The sequence below is a fragment of the Rhinopithecus roxellana genome, chromosome 11, assembly GCF_007565055.1.
Source record: "Rhinopithecus roxellana isolate Shanxi Qingling chromosome 11, ASM756505v1, whole genome shotgun sequence".
Classification (NCBI taxonomy): Eukaryota; Metazoa; Chordata; class Mammalia; order Primates; family Cercopithecidae; genus Rhinopithecus; species Rhinopithecus roxellana.
Window position 1 is genome coordinate 84792999 of NC_044559.1, and position 21519 is coordinate 84814517.

Below are 21519 nucleotides of genomic sequence, written 5' to 3' on the forward strand. Positions count from 1 at the left end.
AGATATACATGCACCGAATTCTGCTACACCTTAAACAAAGGATACAAATTGCTAAGGAAAGGACAATCTCAGCCTGTAATATCAATTCTCAGAACCAGAGGAGAAAGTAAGATCTTTTCACATGCTTTCCGTTGCATTGTGCATTCTTATCCATTCTATTTCCTTTCCCACCCCTCCTAGGCCTCTATCAATTAAGGTTATACTGTTCCACTGCTTTCCACCAGGGTCCAGTGGCTATATCCCTCTCCTTGTCAAGATCTGCTTTAAAGAAAGCCTCTGATAATCTTCCCCACCGCCCCTACCCCCCACCCCCGTGGGTAGAGCAACAACGTAAAGTATTGCCATAACCAAGAGAGTTGCATTTTAACAGGAATCAAATGCTTTGGGCTAAGAAATGAAACTCTTCCTATATAATTTCAGACATCAGTAAGCAGATGGGCCATTTATCTGAGGGGTTTTCCTAGTCTCTGGAACTCTGTGGGACTTCTCCAATCCCATCTATGTAGAAAGTTATTCCAGACATGGCTAATGTTACCATCATCTGCATCATGTTTTCTACTATAACACGTCACTAACTTCAGCAAACTCACCTTCCCTTGATACCCGCCTTGTGCTGGACAATGTGCATCAAGTTCACATATGAAACTCTTCTACAACTCCCTTCCCCAGATTTATTTAGACATTTCAATGCTGACCCATTTTTATTGTTTTACTGTGTCTACTCTTAAATAGAAGAATCAGTGCCTGGCAGAAGAGAAACATAAACTTGGGAAGGAGAAGAAAAAAAAAAAAAACTGGAATAACCTATAAAGAATATAACAAAACAATATAGAGTACAGAGAACATTATCTTTCAAGCCAATTTACAGGTACCATTCAGTTCATTTAGGCTATGTCACTTACGGTAGTGGATTCTTTGAATCAGATAATAGTCTCAATCTGTCATTTCCCTGTTCCTTGCATAGATAATACCTCTGAGTCATACTCCATAGAGTCTAACTGACAACACTGAGGGTGCTTTTAGGGCACATCAAAGTACAAAAAAATTTTAAAAAGCAAATCAACATCAAGGCAGCTAACTAGAGGCCGGGTGTGGTGGCTCATGCTTGTAATCCCAGCACACTGGGAGGCTGAGGCAGATGGATCACCTGAGGTCAGGAGTTCTAGACCAGGCTGGCCCAACATGGTAAAACCCTGTCTCTACTAAAAAAAAAAAACAAAAAACCAAAAAACAAACAAAAAAAATGCAAAAATTAGCTGTGCATGGTGACAGGCACCTGTAATCCCAGCTACTCGGGGAGCTGAGGCAGGACCCAGGAGGCAGAGGCTGCAGTGAGCTGAGATCGCACCACTGCACTCCAGCCTAGGGGACAAAAGGGAGACTACGTCTCAAAAAAAAAAAAAAAAAAAAAAAAAAAAAAAAAAAAAAAAAAGCAGCTAACTAGAAGGGATAAGCATAACTAGTTGCATGATTTAATTGCTAATTTGATCATCTGATCATTGGGAACACTGTCATGATTATGTAACTGTAATACATACTACTACTATGTATTGTCAGAGTCAATATGATTGTAATTGCTGAAATGAATGTGTGCTGCCTCAGTTCACTCAATTAGATAGACAATGATACTAATTCCTGCTACTGCTGAGACCACTCTTACTCCAGATGTCTGTCCCCAGAGATAAACCCTTTGCACCTCAAGTCTCCATGAGACTTATCCTGGCCCCATTATATTTAAGAACTGTATCCTCTCTTCCTATTCTGCTACTCCTACTCACCATTACTCTTCTATCTGTATTTTCTTCTATGAAACTTATTGTTTTCTTACATACTAAATAATACTTGTTTATTTTATCACCTGACTGTCTTTCTTCTCATGTCTCTCATTAGAGTAGAAGGTTCAAGAGGGCAGGGGTTGAAAAAAATGATGATTATTATTTGCAAATTAAGTCCATTTATGACCATACTTTATTTTTCTATCCTTCCTATCCTTATTTAGACTGGGTATCTTCTGAGAGTTAAAATTTTGTGTTATCCAGTTGCAGTCGACCTCCTTGGTCTATGTCTCATACATGTGGTGAGATACAGACAATTAATGAGACAGACTGTACAGATTTGACATTGTAAGTTAAATCTTATAAGCCCTTTATAATGTTGTATATTATAGATAAGATTTATTACACAACCATTAACCAATAATGTATGAGTCATATAACCTACGTTTATCATGATGGGAATTTCAATGGATATAGATTCCAATTATAAGCAAGTACTTACAACATTCCTTTTTTCTGAAGGTAGTTAGTCTTGTTTACTTTGAGAAGGCCAATTGCAAAAGCTGACATGATGAAAAGTGACACATTCCAGGCAGAAACAATAAACTGTCAATAAGTATTTATCCAACTAACATTACCAGTAGTGTTCAACAAATACTATCAAAAGTAAGCATTCTGTAGATATTAACTTAACACATACAATACAATGTGAATTGAATTTTCAATTCATTTGTTGAGCAACTAAAAGCCATCTCCCAGCTTCTTACTTTTATTCATCTGGTTAATTCCTCCTACTGCGTCTTTTACGTGTTTACACAGGATGTATACCTGTATGAAGTTTCTTCCAATGTTGCTCTGCCATTCCTGGCCCTTGGTATATTTAAGAGCTTCCTCTTCTAATCCCATAATATCCCAGAATTTATCTCTTATAGCCTTAGTTTAATTGTATTGTTACTGTTTATTTTCCTGTGTCTTCCTCCCCGCAAAGTAACTCCTCCCCGCCATCCTCAACAAGACCATGGACCTCTCTTGGTAGGACCTTAGACCTGTGTATAATTGTAGCTTTAGCATCTCCCAAAAAGTAGGTGAAGTGTTTATTGTACAGATGAATAAATATGTGTGATATACTGAGTTCTTATTTCTAGAAAGTAATATAGTTATATTAATGTCTGGCAATATGCTTACGAGATATTTATTCTTCAAGAACCCAGTGAAGTTTTGGCATCTGGATATTATTCAGCTTTCTTATATGCACCTTTGTTATTTCACTCCTAAAATAAAACCTGCCGAAGGTCCTGATCTCTCTAGAAAATTTTCCTAGTTGCTTTCATCATTCACTGAATTGCCGGCTCTGTGCTACCCTTGAAAGTAGGATGATAGTCTAGAATTTCTCAGTGATTCTTGCATGCTGAATTACAAGGCAGCTGGAGGCAAAGAGAGAAGGCTTAACTTAAGTGAAACTCTAATATCTTCTCTTTTTTATTAAAGTAGATGAAATTAAACTGGTTACAATCTAACTTAGACTAAAACTGCCATAAACTGATAAGAATTAATGACAAAAGCCCCTGAGCCCTCCTATCAGCAATAATGATGGCATATGATGGATGATTATTATTCATGCAGTTGGCCTGTATGTGTTTTAGGAGGCTTATGCATTAAGCTTGAAGGATTCCGGTTTCAATTCTCCCACTTACTAGTTGGAACTTTGGGAAAATCACTTTAACTCCCTGTGCCTAAGATTTCTTATCTGTAAAGTACGACTGATACTGTACCTACCTCGTATTGTATTGTAAAGATTAGACATAACTTTAAAATACTATTTAGCTATTACAATGATTACATTAAGCATTTATAGTATTGCAATCTAGTCCAAAATACCAACAGCACTGCAGAGCCAAACAATTTGATTTCTTAACGCTAATACACATTTTATGTCCAATGCCAGCTAAGTGGTTATATTTTCCTGTTTTTTTCTAAATCACATTTCTACGAAGGAAAAATTCAGCTCTTTCTACTTCCACCCTCTCTTACCTGTGGAATTAGAGAACTCGACAGCCCAATTATCAGAAATGTTGTTCCTTATCTTTTGTTTAACTCCCTGGAGCCACTCATGTACTGCTTAGCTTTCTGAAATGTTTTGATGTCTGTGTAATGTTTTGGAAATAGAAAGCCAAATGATGGATCTCTTGGATTAGGTGAGAGACTGAGAGATGAGGATTAGACAAGAAAGGGACGTATTCTTTCTCCAGCTTGATAACTATGGTGCCTTTGTAGAATATTTTTCTCCTCCACCTCTTTTTCTGACTAATAGTGAATATAACTTTAAGTTGTTGCAAAACTGTTACATTTGTCTCTTAGTTTTACTCCACTTTCTCTGATTTGTCCCCTGGAATATTACATTCCTTCTTTGGAATCCATATCTGGACCAAGTTCTTTCTGAAATTAGGATTAAAGGCATTTGCCTTTATACAACCTGTCTGTGATTATCACAACTGGAGGTTTTTTCCAGTCCATTAAAAAATAGAAAGAACAAAATGCAAAACTTAGAAGTATGAAGGAGGGAGGAAAGGAGAAAGAGAGAATGAGAGAGGAGAGAGAGAGAGAGAGAGAGAGAGAGAGAGAGAGAGAGAGAGAGAGAGGCTATCTGTGATAAGAATCTGAAACAGGTATCGAGTAAGATTGATTATTTGACTCAGTGGTGAGTCAAGATGAATAAAATGCTGTTGGTAGCTCAGTGTTTCCTCCTAGAGGCCAGTTAACTGATTCCACATTAGCAAGACAATGTCTCTGCTTTCACTTTTTAGGAGGGATTCAAGAATTCAAAAAATTAAGAATCTATTATGATCCAGAAACTACAGTTCCATCAGTCCACAAGCATTTGTCTAATTTAGAATAAATTCTGCATAAATTGTAATGCCATAATATACATTCATGAAATAAAAATAGACGTAAGACAACCATGACTCTTAACTAACCTGAAATCATACTAGTTCGGTAACATTACCATTAAACAATTAAAGAATGAGAAATTACAGTAAGGAGTGCTATATTATATGGCATATATAGTGAATGTCTTCAAAAGTCAACAAAAGAAGAGGAAGGCTAGTGCATGAGTTAGAACCACCAAAGAGTAGGCACTGGAATTCCAAAACATTGTTTTCATCCATTCATGAAACAACTGTTTATTGAGTACCTAGTATATGCAAGGCACGGTGTCACATGCTTTATTCTTACTACAGGGGTTCTCTTTTACCTTTGTTTATGGTGTTTTTTTTATTATACTTTAAGTTCTAGGGTACATGTGCACAAAGTGCAGGTTTGTTACATATGTATACATGTGCCATGTTGGTGTGTGCTGCACCCATTAACTCTCATCATTTACGTTAGGTATATCTCCTAATGCTATCCCTCTCCCTGCCCCCCACCCCACAACAGGCCCTGGTGTGTGATGTTCCCCTTCCTGTGTCCAAGTGATCTCATTGTTCAATTTCCACCTATGAGTGAGAACATGCAGTGTTTGGTTTTTTGTCCTTGCGATAGTTTGCTGAGAATAATGGTTTCCAGCTTCATCCATGTCCCTACAAAGGACATGAACTCATCCTTTTTTATGGCTGCATAATATTCCATGGTGTATATGTGCCACATTTTCTTAATCCAGTCTATCATTGATGGACATTTGGGTTGGTTCCAAGTCTTTGCTATTGTGAATAGTGCCACAATAAACATACATTTGCATGTGTCTTTATAGCAGCATGATTTATAATCCTTTGGGCATATATCCAGTAATGGGATGGTTGGATCAAATGGTATCTCTAGTTCTAGATCCTTGAGGAATCGCCACACTGTCTTCCACAATGGTTGAACTAGTTTACAGTCCCACCAATAGTGTAAAAGTGTTCCTATTTCTCCACATCCTCTCCAGCACTTTTTGTTTCCTGACTTTTTAATGATCGCCATTCTAACTGGTGTGAGATGGTATCTCATTGTGGTTTTGATTTGCATTTCTCTGGTGGCCAGTGATGATGAGCCTTTTTTCATGTGTCTGTTGGTTGCATAAATATCTTCTTTTGAGAAATGTCTGTTCATATCCTTCACCCACATTTTGATGAGGTTGTTTATTTTTTTCTTGTAAATTTGTTTGAGTTCTTTGTAGATTCTGGACATTAGCCCTTTGTCAGATGAGTAGATTGCAAAAATTTTCTCCCATTCTGTAGGCTGCCTGTTCACTTTGATGGTAGTTTCTTTGCTATGCAGAAGCTCTTTAGTTTAATTAGATCCCATTTGTCAATTTTGGCTTTTGTTGCCATTGCTTTTGGTGTTTTAGACATGAAGTATGGTGTTTTGTTTAAGATCATGTAGAAAACAGACCAAGATTTCAATCCCAGTCCCACCATTGACAAGCTGTGTGTTTCTGGACCCATTATTAAGGTTTCTGTGATGCAGTTTCAGCTTTTGTAAACTTGCATCACAAATTTCTTGTAAGAACTAAAGATATAAGGTACGTGAAGTGGTGAGCATAGTGTCTGGAAACCGGCTTTTAATAAATGACAGTGATTATGATGATAACGAAAAAGAAGAAAATGATGATTATGAGAGGTAACATTGTGCAGTGATTAGATAATGAAATTTGGACCTGACTGGCTTGTTGCACATTCTGTTTCTGCTACTTTTTTTTTTTTTTTTTTTTTTTGAGATAGAGTCTCACACTGTCACACAGGTTGGAGTACAATGGCATGGTCTCGGCTCACTGAAACCGCCTCCCAGGTTGAAGCGATTCTCCTGCCTTAGCCTCTGGAGTAGCTGGGACTACAGGCTCATGCCAGCAAGCCCGGCTAGCATTTTTAGTAGAGACAGGATTTCACTATGTTGGCCAGGCTGGTCTCGAACTCCTGACCTTATGATCCACCTGCCTTGGCCTCCCAAAGTGCTGGGATTACAGGTGTGAGCCACCATGCCCGGCCTGATTCTGCTACTTTCTTGTTATATGACCTTGCATAAGTTACTTGACATCTTTGTACTCAATTTACACATCTGTAAAATAAAATAGCTATATCTCGTACCTCCTAGAATTTTTATGAATATTGTAATTTTAAACTTGATCAATATTTAGATTATTACTTTGCTGTTATGAATCATTTAAAATTTGTTATTAAATAACAAAATAAAGCAGATAGCTATCATTTGACTGAATTCTAAGTTCCACGAGAGTGACTTACCACATATATTTTGCTATATCTCCTGAATTTAAAAAAGGTCACGGCACTTTCAAGACAATAAATACTTGTTGAATAATAATAGTAATTATTATGCATCTTATTTTGGGCTCTAATTATTGTAACTCTTCTGACAGAGGTGTGCATAAATGTTACAAGTGTGGCCAGAATGATACTCTGCCTAAATTGTCTACATTTACAAGCCTTGTTTTGTGAGCGTGTTCTATGAGAAAGTTAAAAAGTCATGGCCTCTCATGACACTAAATTCATTTTTAATTTTACTGACATTTGGTAAACCATGGCACCTACATATTTACACCTGTACACGTCCACAAATTAGTTTAAAAGCTTACCCAACAATGAATAGATAATTTTAAAATAATAATATCAGGTTCATGTGTTTACTTACTTGTGACCAATTAATTAAAATTTTCTATCTTGTCGTCTTATAACAAATGATCATTGATCCTAGGAAACAGTTTCCAAATTGGGCTTTGAATAAAGACCATTTATGACCAGTCCAGAGTGTGAACTTTACAGAGAATAATGCTGATGTGGCATCTTTTATTTGTGGTAAGAAATGATTTAATTTTTTTTAAATCCTTGAATCCCCACTGCTCTAAATTACTTCTGATTATGTACAGACAGTTGAGCTAGTGGAGGAAGAGGCACATAAATTGATGGGGTCCTTTCCCTCCACTTGAGTACAACATAGCTTCAAGATCGAGGATGTGATAGGAACCATGGCCAAATAACACTTACAAACTTTAACAATCAAACTAATCCCTCTTAGCAAGGGGAGAAAATATAAAACATGAACTGCTGCTTGACAGAGAGCCTGGGCTAGGAGGTGAACAGGCCGTAAAGACTTGTTCCATTGATTCAGTTACTTTTAGAATTTGAGAAATAAGGGTATTGACCTCAGGAAAAAGGACTCTGGTCTCCATCCCACTTTATATTTTAGTTTAAATGGAGAAGTTCATCTTAAGGAAATGCTTTGGAAAACAGGTAAATATGGTTAAGCCCCTAAGAGTAACTCTGTGTTTTTCTCACCAATATGTCCTCTATTCTAGTGCGGTTTTTGACACCTAATTGGGGAATTGGTAATAATTTGTTGAATGTCTCAAGTCTTTCTTATGAAAATATCCTAGACTTTAGATATCCAATAAATAAATAAATTGATTGACCGATTATTTACAGTTTGCCTCATTGTTGTAGAATCCTCTCTCTACTGATCTTTTTATTTCTCAGAATCCTTTTAAGAGTTTAGATGAAAGTGTGTTGATGACTTTCTATCCCTAAATATTTCAGTGTGTATTATTAAAAATAAGAGCACTCTCCAATATAGCCATTATAGAAATTAGGAAATTTAACATTACTAATGGTAAATATAACACATTGTCTAATGCACAGTCAATATTCAAATTCTGGAATTGTCCTAATAATATTCTTTTCTTTCTTTTTTCTTTTTTTTGAGACAGAGTCTCATTTTGTCACCCAGGCTGGAGTGACATCCAGTTAGCCATGGTATGCTGTAGCTCACTGCAGCCTCAAACTCCTGGGCTCAAGCCATCCTCCCACCTCAGTCTTTCAAGTAGCTGGAACTACAGGCACATGCCAGCACACCTGGCTGATTTTTGCAGTTTTTGGAGACGTGAGGTTTCACCATGTTCCCCAGGCTGGTCTGGAACTCCTGGGCTCAAGCATTCAACTCATCTTGGCCTCCCAAAGTGCTAAGATTACAGGCACGACCTGCCATGCCTGGCCAAAAATAGTTTTAATAAGGTCCAGTCCAGAATCACACATTGCATTTAGTTTCACGAGACATTAGACTCATGTAGTCTTGAGCAGTTTCTCAGTCTTTGTCTTTCTGGGCCTTGGCATTTTTGGAGATTGGTCAATTATTTTTGTATAAGGCACTTCGATTTGAGTTTGTCTGATGTTTCTTCATGATATGATTCAAATTATGCAGTTTCTGGGAAGAGGACAGGAGTACCACAAATGCGATGTGGTGTCCTTCTCGGTATGTTATTTCAGGAAGCAGTTGAATTTGGTTTGCTATTGCTGATGACTTTAGTTGTAGTTGCTTGATAAATATGCTGTCCACTTGGTTTCTCAACTAAAGAGTCTCCAGTTTCCTCTTTGTATGTATTTGTGAGGGGATACTCAGAGACTATGAGCAGAGACTGTGAGGAGATGCTCTGAGACTATGCAAATAGTCTTCACTAAAGACTATTCACTAAACTTTGAACTACTGGTTTTAGCATATTCATTTATGATTTTCTAACTCTATTACTATTTCCCAGATTATTGATTATAAGCAGAGTTTTAAAGAGATATTTTCAAGATAGTTTCAACTATGTATAATGAAAATTTTAAAAAGCCATATTAAAGATAAGTGGATGCATAGATTAGAACTACAGATATTAGAAAAATGAACATCATTTTAACTCTGGGGGACTTTTTCTTTCCAGCATTGAGATTCTTTCTCTTTAGCCACAGCACCAAACTATGAACTGACTGAGACTGGTTAGCCCTTGACTCATTGTGTAAGTGTGAGTAAATCACTAAATCACATTGAACTTGATTTATTTCTCCTTAGAAACATTATTATTATTAACAATATGTAATATTATATAATAAAGTTTTTATAATCTTATATATTATTAATATATAATATTGCTGTATAACAATAATGTCATTATTATGTATAATAATATTGGGTCTGCCTTTACTTCCCAAGAATGAGTAAAAAAATAATCATTACTGTGATGGATATTTGAAGTCTCTGATGAAATGTAATTTATCAAACTCAGATCAAATTATTAGTTCTTATCATGTCTATAAATATTCTTCCGGTTTCTAAGGCACTATATCTCCCTAACTGTATTCTATATGAGAAACCACTGCCAACTCCCATGACCTGATTTTTGGAACACGTAACAGCTCTTGCCAAAGGAGTCTGACGCAAATGAAGCATCCTCTAGCCTCAAGTCTTCCTTATTCACACTTTCTCTTTAAAAACATTTCTGATGGACGCCCAAGGCATCTATTTCACAATCTGAATTTCAATTTGCCTCACCCTTAGGTGGGACTCTCTCCTGCTGATTTTGCAAAAGTTCAACTTTTTCTATTTGCAACTACCTAGATTGGAAATGGTGAGAGACTGAGACAGTGTAACTGGCAAAGTGACTTCCCACTGGGAATAACTCAGCTCAGCCTCCCGGTTCTAAGGAAGGCTCACCACCAACACAGGGAGCAGAAACGTCATCTGCAGGTGGGGATTCTCTTAGCTGATTTCTCTTTTGAGAAGATACATAGAGCATAGGTACAGATCAGTGTGGAGCTGTCCTGGAACACCCTTTGAATGTAATGGGAGAAATAGCCATGCTGCAAAGTACTTTCTAAGACAGTCCTTTAGCCCCACAGACTCAACTTGTGAGACCAGCTTGTTTCTGATCATCCTTTGTAAAACACACAAGAGGAGTGACACATTGTCATTCTCTCACCTGGATATAAACCCACATCATTTACTCAAACTAGATTGATCCTCTTAACACCTCTGCAATGAGGACTGCCTGCTCTCAATTGCAGAACAGTTCTTGCATTGCTTCTTGTCTCAGCAGGAAGCATATAAGAAGCTTCATGGCTAAGCCAGAAATTGTCTTATATGCTCTGGCAGCTCATTGGTATGATGTAACTGAATGGCCTGGTTTGATTCCGGTTTGTTTGTATTTACCTGGGTTTCCTGACTCCCTCCCAAGTCCAGGCCTTGTTGCTGTAACTATAGACACACTCTGTCTCAATGAACTTTATTTGTCTCAACTTTTCCTTGGCAATCCGAGCTCTGGCTTCTCATGCTTATTTGTTGTGGCCAATAGTCCCGGTGCAGCAAGAGTGGGAATGCATCATATGTTGAAAGAAAGTGGAAATTGAAGCATTAAAACCACTCTGATTCCTGTCTGGGTGAGTGCCACATCCGTTTCCACCAAAGAGCTCATTGGACATCTCTGGGACATTCAGCCACTCCTGTAAAACAGGCATGTTGTGAATCAAAATAGCATATTTTGCTATTTTGACATAGCTAATACCAGTGGTCTACAGAACTAACTGATGACTTAAATAAATTAGTTCCTTCCATTTCTAATTTAATTCTGTGAAAAATTCAAACTGAGGTAGTGACATCATATCTTAGCCTAAGAAGAGATTTTTCACCTGAGAAAAATTATGCCTGAGGATTGGATAACTCATTCCAAAATGAAACAGACCATCTGGACTTAAAGTTTTGGTTTTCTGCACCTTAGTTTTACCTTTTAATAACTTTAAAAACTGACGAATAAGAAAGAAAAGAAAAAATCCTTGGGAAAAATGTACTTGATTTTAATATCATTACTATCAGTATTACCACTGCAATTAAATCCTGTACTCAGTGATACAAATATGTCACTTAACCTTGTTTGTCTTTGACTCAGAAGACTTGGAAGATACAGTGGAACTCCTTTAGTGTTTTTCTAAAGACAAAATTTGTGTTCTTTTTCTTTAGGAATGTCTACATTTCCCAGTAGTACTTTGAATTTGACTATATGCACAGACATGGTTGATGTTGATTTTGAGTGTGTGTAAGCTGCATACTAGGCTATGTACATATCATAAAATCAAACATGGCACAACAGGGCTTTAGGAATTGGCCCAAGGGCTTCAGCCGGAAAATGATCTCAAGTCTTCTTTGACATTTAATACTATATATTTAATATATTTTCTTGAATTTTAATCACAGTTGAAATTCTCTGAAAGTCTGAATTAGTTATCTTTGATCTTTTTAGTTCAATAGATTAAAAGTCTCAAAGCATTTCTTGTAACAATATAGTTTTTAAAAAGCTTTCTAAAAGTAAAGATTAATGGTATTTTTCATGATAATAAATGCATTTTAACTGCCAAAACCGAAGCTCAAGAGTGCAATGTACAGTTGTGCACAATTTTAGGAAGATTTGGGCATTCTTAGGAGTTGAGGATCAACTGCCCAACTTTAATGACGTTTTATTTGGCCGATCTTCAGGAAAAAAATGGGTTTTAGAGCCTTTTCTTGCCATCTTCTTCCTGCTTCTCCAATCATCAGATAACACACATACACGCAGACATACAGACATACACACCCACAAATCAATAAGGAGTCAATCAGAGGTTGTCTTTTCACAACATGACTGCATTTAACATTTTGAAAAATTTTCAAACTGGACTCAATGCAGTTGAATGCTTGAAGTGTTCAGAGAGATTTAAAGACATGTATTTCTTCCTGTCATCCCCACATGGTTTAATGAGTGAGGCGAGAGATGGTCTCAAGATTATTTTCAAGCCAAGAACAGAAAAGATGAAGAAAAGCAAAATCAAACAAAAATGTTAGGTCTTTAATATGCTAGAGATTTTGTATTTTAGTGATCTAGCATAGCAGGGAGATCCTTTTAAAAAGGAACACACAGGATATTTACTTATATCTATCTATGTATTTATGCATATACACATATAAAGATGATTTGTCTGTCCTAGCTGAAAATGCAATCATTTTATTCTAATTGAGGATCTTGTTACACAATCTCTCTACATTTAATTTGCTGTTAAGATATATACTATGGCAACCTAAATGCCCATCAGTGATAGACTGGATAAAGAAAATGTGGCACATATACACCATGGAATACTATGCAGCCATAAAAAAGAATGAGTTCATGTCCTTTGCAGGGACATGGATGAAGCTGGAAACCATCATCCTCAGCAAACTGACACAGGAACAGAAATCTGAACACCGCATGTTCTTACTCATAAGTGGGAGTTGAACAATGAGAACTCATGGAAAGAGGGAGGGCTTGTGTCACACACCTGGGCCTGTCAGGGGGTAGGGGCTGGGGAGGGATAGCATTAGGAGAAATACCTAATGTAGATTACGGGATGACGAGTACGGTATACCACCATGGCCCAAGAATACCTATGTAACAAATCTGCACATTCTGCACATGTATCCCAGAACTTAAAGTATAATAAAAATTATAATAAAATAAAGTATAATGAAAATTATATATATACATCTATATATAGAGATAGCTATACAGATAGATAGATATAAGTACATTCTCCAGAAAGCCATTGCTTCTCCCCAAAACATGTTCTACTTCTTTTAAAGCCTCTGGTAAAACTTTTATCTAAGCCATCAGATTTAGCAATTTGTAACTGATCTAATCTCTCCACAAAATCCTTGCTTACTGAAATTGCATCCAACAGTTTCTCACTATAAACCTTTCAGCTTACATAAAACTGAATGACAACCTATGTCTTTCTTCTATTTTATTTTCATAGTCTCATGCTGTTTTTCTTTTAACCCCTCCAAATAGATAAGCTTAATCAGAAATCACAAATCATTTCAGCAATTACCAGGTATGGCATTATGAAATAGATAATCAGTTAGAGTTAACATAATAAACATAAAGAACTGCAATATCAGTTGATGGAATATCATCAGATGGAATTTAAGTAATTACAGCATTCTTTTTCATTAATCCTCCAATAGAATATAAGGGTTTCTAAAAGTTTATAGGTGGGTGCCATTATCTGAAAGAGGCTTTCTTTTTATTCCTTTATTATTTAATGCATTCACTCATTCATCAAACATTGATTATCATCTAAGCACCAAATATTATGTAAGTATAGAGGATATAATGATGAACAAATGACACATGATTTATAATTGTTTAATTTAAACATACAATTGTCTCAATAATTAACTATGAGGCTGAATGACAGATGTCTATCACATAAACCTTTTTTGAATAGGCAATTATGTTTGGGAAAAAAACTCCTTGTCTCCTCTATTTATTACTGAGTTGTCAAGCATTGTGTTTGATGCAAATTAGGTGCTCAACTAATACATGTTTAATGATGAAATTTATGTTTATATTAATATAAAATCTTTGATCTTTTAGATTTTGAAATTCCACTTATTACAGTTTCTTGAGTCTCATATTGGGCTTGTAATAAAGGTCTTTATTTCATTGTAAACCCAAATTCTGGCCAGTACCTAAACTACTTCTTCACAATAAATACGTCATTATTTCTTGGGCTGCCTAAGTTATATGGATTTTATTATATCTGGATTCTCCATAAATCCCTACAAATGCCTAACCTAATGGGCAGAAGGTATGGCATTTGTGAAATTGGGACCTCAGAATCCAGGTGATTCCTAGTAAATAATATTAATCCCATGAAACTAGGAAAATTTGCTTAATTTAGATGTTATTTGAAGTCTTGTCATACCCTGAAACAATTGGGCTTAAATGCTGGAAAATGAGAGATCAATGTGAGAAGATGAATAGGTACTCTCCAATTTTTTGTGTCCCATAGTACTTTGCAGAAAAGGCATTTTATGGCTATCTACGGAACAAGTAGTTGATTGACAGGTTGAATCAATTATTTTTTCCTGGGAAAGTAAATAGGAGTACTGAAAAGTGTAAAATCAGTTCTATGTTGAGGTTTCCAGATGTGATTTGCAATGTCGTAACTTTAACGTGACAAGAAAAGATGAGTCTGTCTTAGATAGAATCAATATACGATGAGTCTCTCCTTTTCTCCTGTTCAACTCAGCTGCAAGAAAACTTGTAGTTCTCCAAGCATGACGAGGCTTGCTTACTTCTGTGCACCTTTAGTTTTTCCCTGAGGTTGCAGTTCTTTCAGAGCCCTACTTAAGGTAGGATGGATGCCTCCCAGTGGATGGTACATAATGGATAGGTGTAGAGACTTGGTCTCTGTCTCTCTTGCCCTAAAGTTCAAGTTTTTCTGAATTAACCTAAGTCCTCAGAATGCCACTTACTCCTCTGGTTACTGCTCTAAGATTCTGGCCTGGTTATTTCTTAACTAATCTTATGGCTCTATGATGCTTCTGAAGAACATTTATGCCATTATCCTCAGCAAACTAACACAGGAACAGAAATCCAAACACTGTATGTTCTCACAAGTGGGAGCTGAACAATGAGAACACATGGACACACGGAGGGAAACAACACACATTGGGGCCTGTTGGGGCGCAGGGGGAGGGAGAGCATTAGGATGAACAGCCGATGCATGCTGGGCTTAGTACCTGGGTGATGGGTTGATAGGTGCAGCAAACCACCAGGGCACACATTTCCTTATGTAACAAACCTGCACTTCTATCCCAGAAATTAAAATTAAAATTAAATTAAATTAAAAAATTATCTAGTATCCTTTTTAGTTTTCAGTAGGAAGGTTATTGTAAATAACCTAAACTGACTTATTTACAGAAACAGAAGGTGGAATTATCACTAGTGTTTTTTTTAATTAATGGATTTCTTTTGGATTGTACCATTCTACAACAGCCAGCATGATAATGACCACAAGATACTCTAAGTAGAAAAATGCTGCCTTAGAATTGGCTCATGTTCTAAAATTCCTATATCCTCACCTTTTACAAAATGCCCAATAAACTATAGATTTGCACATTTTCTTTCTATATTTATGGATAATTCCATATATGGAATATGCTAAGATATTGGGATATAACATTTACACAGTTTTGAATCTTTTATTACCAGAGTTCTGCCTTTTCTGAGATGTACTAAAAGATTTTGGACAAACGAACCCCCATGATATCAGGTAGATTTTGAGTGTTTAAAGCAAAATCTTCTTTAACTGCTGCCTTCCTCATTCTTTCCATATTTTATGGTACTATTTTTCTTTCTGAATTAGCAGCATCTTTGAATTATTCTCATTTCACCGAAGTCATCTGTTATAATGAGATTATTACTTGATAAAGTACAATGTCATTTAATTAACTCTTCACCTCCTGGAAAAATTTTATGCGATCCCATGTATTTATTCAACCCATACTTAGTGGATGCCTAGTATATGCCAGGCACAATGTTAGACATTGAGAAGTAGATTAGTTGCAGAAAAATTGTTGCACAGTTGTTCCATTTCTACTGTCTCCGTTAGAGAATCTTTTTCATTATTTTTGAAAGAACTTTGCAGTGGAATAGCTAATGTGTTATCTTCAGCATGATTTCCTTTTCATGACACTCCCTAATCATTTCCCAATATTGATAATGTGAGGACATGTGAGTCAATTGTCTTTGAATTCATTTTTAAATGATTCATGGAGATAATCATCTCAACAGGAAAATATGAAGCACTTATATTTTATTTCTTCATATTAGAGACCCCTTAAGAATACCTCTACTTAAATAAAATGCACCAGTGTTAATGTTTTCTGGAACATATTTAATCCAGTAGTAGTTTAGTTGACTTATCTCTCATCTCTATGAAATTCAACGTTTTTTCTTATTCTTTAGGACAAAACTTTTACTTGAATGCATTGTTTCAGGTGTATCAGTTGAAATACAAATAGAGCTGTTGCTATATATGACATTTATAGCATCAAAAATGAGATCCAGTTCTTCTGGGTATGTTGAAAAAAACTGATTTGAAAATCAATAGGTTTGGTTGAATATATGGGGACATAATAGGGTCTTGAATGTAGCTGTAGTGCTCTACTCCATATTATCTTATAATTCTGAAGTTACACATCTTTCTCAAGATGTAAGAACAATGTAGTATGTACTGAATATTTATATGACAGCATATTAACTTAGTATGTTCTTTAAAGTCTACTCTTGGAATTTCTTTCTACATTGAAATTTAAGGCTTGATTAGTGCATAGAAAGTATACATCTAGGAACGTTATGCTTATTTCTACCAAATATAAAGTTTCATTATTTTTTGAAATAAAGAATTACTTATTTTAAACTCTTAGAGAAATGGGATGAGCAAAATTTTAAAATTGATCATTATTCTTGAAACTTCCTATGTTAACGCAATTTTAGAACTAAGAAATATACACTTTAATAGCTTATCCCCATAAGAAATTTCTCTACAAATTATAGTTTGCATCTCATATGATCATAACATTAAGCTTGAAACCTAACAATTCTACATCATTTTTCATACTTAAAACACCTTGGAAAAGCATTAACTAATTAATCAAATTAGATAACAATTCTGTTATGAACTGAACATTGTATTGAATCATTTGCTGCAGAATATCAAGATGGCATATGTACAGATGTCACTTTTGAAGTAATGATTATAGCCATGTGCAGTAAAGTATTTATTACCTTATCTAATTAATACACATTTTGGCATGTCAGGGTTTGTGGGTAATTATAGTTTTCTATTGCGGTAATAATTTGTATGATTTATGAAGCCTATGAAACAACAATGTGAGCCAAAAAGCTGTCTGGAATAATTACAGTTAAGCAGCGTGATCAACAGGTATTCCCAGCCAAGAGAACACAGCCCTGGGGATAAGATCCTCAAACAAACAGAAGCGACTGGAGCTGTTGTTCACTTCTCAGCCTGCTTTTTCTCACCTGAAAAAAAATGGCCCACCCACCGTTCTCAGCTGTGTTAACAAAGCACTGATTGCTTAAATCTAGGTGGTTATTTTCCAAAGGTTCGTGTGCTAATGTGGTGGACTTCATTAAAAAAAAAAATCATGGATCATGTAAATTTTCAGTTATTTCAAAGAAGACTGAATGTCGACACATTTAATTTGTTTAAGAATGACAATCCCTTCTGTGGCTACCAAAAACTCTTACCTAGAATCTGAATTCATTCTACTCCAGTTGGTGATAGAACACTCTTCGCCCTGCCATGCTGGCCATTCCAACAGGCTCTGAGTCTGGCTGGCTTCCTTACGGAAGCAAGATACCTATAGTCATTGTCCTAATGGGAATATAGAATAAAGTTTGTCTCACAAGAATTTTGCTCACGTAAAAGGAACTGACTAGCCAGAAACTTAAGAGTTGGAAAAGAACCCAACTACCACTATCCACATTTATATAATAAATTTTAGGAAGTTGGTGAGTTGTAGGAAATCTACAGGTTATTCTTTATTGGACATTGGTTTTGCTTTGCTGAGTCTACTTTGACCTTCCCATCAGTCATTTTGTTTTGCTTCATATTAATATCCTCAAGGTATGTAATGTTTTAATTGGCTTTCAGCACATACACTGAAGCAGAAGATCCTATCTCATGGAAAGAAGCAGCTATAAATTTCTGTGAACTGTTCTCAATATGAGGGGAGTTCTTAAATTAGTTTGATCTTTCTCAGAAAGACTAACACATTTATATCTTGCAGGAGTATGTTGAATTTTTAGTTATTAACTCCAGGTACAGCCAGGTTCTTACTGTCTTTTTATACTGGAAGACTAAAAGATAACATCAAATAATACTGACCATTGAAAGCAGTGTCATAGGATATTCCACTTTAAAATTAATGCTATATTGTAAAGTCAGCAATCCGTAGCCTGATAGCCACTTTTGTTTAAGTTGGAAAGTTACACTGCAAGAGAAGAGGCAACAGCTCCACAAGTGGTCTGGAATGGAAACCAGGAATTTCTCTTGACACATAACTAAGCAGTCGCCTTTATTGACCCCACATTTATCAAGGACTCGTTTTATGGTGAGTCAAGGCAAAGAGAGGAAACAGATGAGATAGATCAAGGATGCGAATTGGGGCCTAGAGAATCCGTAACACATGCCAATCTCAACCCTTGCTGACAAATTAGCTTTGAACTGTCAAGCCTTCTCTTACAATGGGTTAATCATCATCTAAAATGAAAACCCCTCTCTTTGACTTGCAAAATATTTGTTTGAGGAAAAAAAGTGGAATAAACACACACACACACATACGCACACACACACACACACACACAAACATAGTGAAGAAAATTTTTTCATTCCAGGCAAGAAGCTACTTTTGGTAGAAAATGCGTCATTTTTGGGAGAAGTAAAACATTAGAGAAGAATATCCTTACTATTTGAATCCTAAAGTTACATTTAGGCTTTTTCTATTTTACTAGGCACAGAAAAAGTTCAGGTCAAATGGTACTTCTAGGAAGAAACAACGTTTGTGCTTTTAAATGTTTTAAGTAGAATTTTAGAGACAGATATTTGAGTAATTAAATCCATTCTGCCCCTGGGCTTAGCATGCAGGCAACATCCAAAATACCCATTCCCTTGCCTCCTCCTCTCTGTTCTAACGCGGCAGCTTGTCCCCTTCTCCCACCCACAGAGACAGACACACATGCTTCCTGTAGCTTCCTGTAAATGACAATGGCCCCAGTAGGTTAAAACCCCTCCAAGAAAACAAACAAACAAAAAAGGTAAAATAAAGTTCAGAAATCCAAAGGTCAAAGAGTAGAGTGAAACCAAAAGCTATGTCAGGATATTAAGGGGAGGTAAAAACAGGGTGAAAACATACTGTTAATCTCCATGATTACAACTTCATTTTATAGTTTGCTGCTCATCATGGATGAGGGCAAACAGTTTGGTGAAACTGAGGTTGGAATTATATGTGTGTAGCATGGATGCATATATGCGTATATATGCGCACACACACATATGAACAAATATACTGTTGCACTTTTAGTCTTGTATGAGCTTTTATGTATAGCTTATGCATAAAAACTAAGATTATGCATTAAAAACATTTTATATTTTCTACAGTTTTTTGTTGTCATTTCCAGGCATCACTCATGTCTTTCCCTTTTTTGGTAACTATAAGCTTATTGGCTAACTTCTATTTCTTTAATATTTGCCACTTACCAAAATTGATGCTGTTATTCAAAGGATGTATTTTATGAAAATTTCAATTAAGGCTGTGTATGTATAGTAGTTTACTTTTTCAAATGATGGGTGTCCTCACAAAATTGATTTATTAACCATATACCTTATTTTATTTTAAAGTTTAACCATACGCTTTAAAATAAAATAAGGTGTATGGTTAATAAATACAGTTTATTTATTTATTTAATTATTTTTGAGACAGGGTCTCACTTTGTCACCCAGGCTGGAGTGCAGTGGTGCATTCTTGGATCACTGCAACCTCGGCCTACTGGGCTCAAGTGAGCCTCCCAGCTTAGCCCCCTGAGTAGCTGAGACTACAGGCACATCCCACCAAATCCCAATAATTTCTTCTGTATTTTTTGTAGAGATGGGGTTTCCCCATGTTGCCCAGGCTTGTCTCAAACGCCTGGGTTCAAGCAATCAGCCCACCTGAGCCTCCCGAAGTGCTGCAATTACAGATGTGATATTTATCATAGACTTTAAAAATATTAAAGTCACTGCTATTAAAAATACGAAGCTGTTAATGTTATTTCCCAGAATCATTTACACGTGGACAAGTCGCGTTCACCTTGTCCAGTTATTTTTTTCCACCACTAGTTTCTTGTTTAATTGCATTATCTGGTAATGTCGTTATACGCATGTACTCTTGCCAAAGGCGCTAACAAAGCTGAAAATGAACACGGTTTATGCCTGGTGTCTGTAGTCAACAGGCTCTGCATTCTTCATTAAACGGTGACCAAACTGGAGGTGTTGCTGGGAATTACACTGCCTCTTCTTTCCAGAAACTGTCTTCTTTCACCTCAAGAGGCAAAGGCTCTGTTTCAATTTGGTTTGCTCTCAATAACTTCTCTCACAGGGAATAAAAACACTAAAATCTTGTGTATCTTTAGGCATTTTTTTTCAATTTTCCAGAAAATTATTCTCTGAAGAGTAGTTTCCTTGCTTTGAAGATGCAACTCTTTCGACGTTAACTCTTTTCATTACTCACTTTTTGGCAGTGACCCCCCCAAAACAAGAAAAAAGATGAAGATGAACAACCTGAACTGGACTCCTGCCAAGTTCACAAACCGATTTTGCAAGTGAGATGATGACTCATCGCCAGAAGCATAGCAGACTATTGACCTTAGAGTTTCTTTATTTTTTATATTTTGAGACAGGGTCTTGCTCTGTCACCCAGGTGGAGTGCAGTGATGCAATCATAACTCACCTCAGCCTCCCGAGCCCAAGTGATCCTCTCACCTCAGTCTCCCATGTAGCTGGGACCACAGGTGCCACCACTACACCCTGCTTAATATCTTAAAAAAAAATTTTTTTTGTACACATAGAGTCTCACCATATTGCCTAGGCTGATAGAGTATTTTTTAATTTTATATTTTCTATCAGTTGGGGACAGCGATGAGGTCTGATTTGATTCTTTCTGAATTTCAGTAGCTTTATCATCTACATGTGTCTTCACAGTATGTTTTTAGAGTTTGCTTTAAAATTCTTCTTGAGGTACGTTTTCTACCTCCTGACCATAGAAGTGAAACAGCTAAATTGCAAGTCATTAAATGTATCCAATAATTTTGATTCTTTAAGGCTCTTACTCAATTTTACTCTATGTACTGCAATTAAATTCATCTGATAATCCTCATACATTGCCGATTTACCAAATTAAATAAATGATCTCACTGAGATGTGTTATATTTGTTTGCTGCCAAATTCAGGCAGAGTGCTTCTATATCATTTAATATTGAAGGGTGCTTCAACGTGGACGGTAAAGTGGATAATCATGGTGATCGGACAAGCCAAAGGCATTAAAACACCTGTTCCACAATAATTTGAATCTGTTCCATCAAACTTCT

General features: G+C 36.2%; 1 long non-coding RNA gene across 1 annotated transcript; it reads left to right on the forward strand.

The window, feature by feature from the left end:
* The first annotated feature begins 15 nt into the window (after nt 1-15).
* On the forward strand, nt 16-20755 carry LOC115900358. Its single transcript, XR_004059995.1, has 3 exons — nt 16-106; nt 9463-9543; nt 20674-20755. It is a non-coding gene; the product is annotated as an uncharacterized LOC115900358 (long non-coding RNA).
* Nucleotides 20756-21519: the final 764 nt, after the last annotated feature.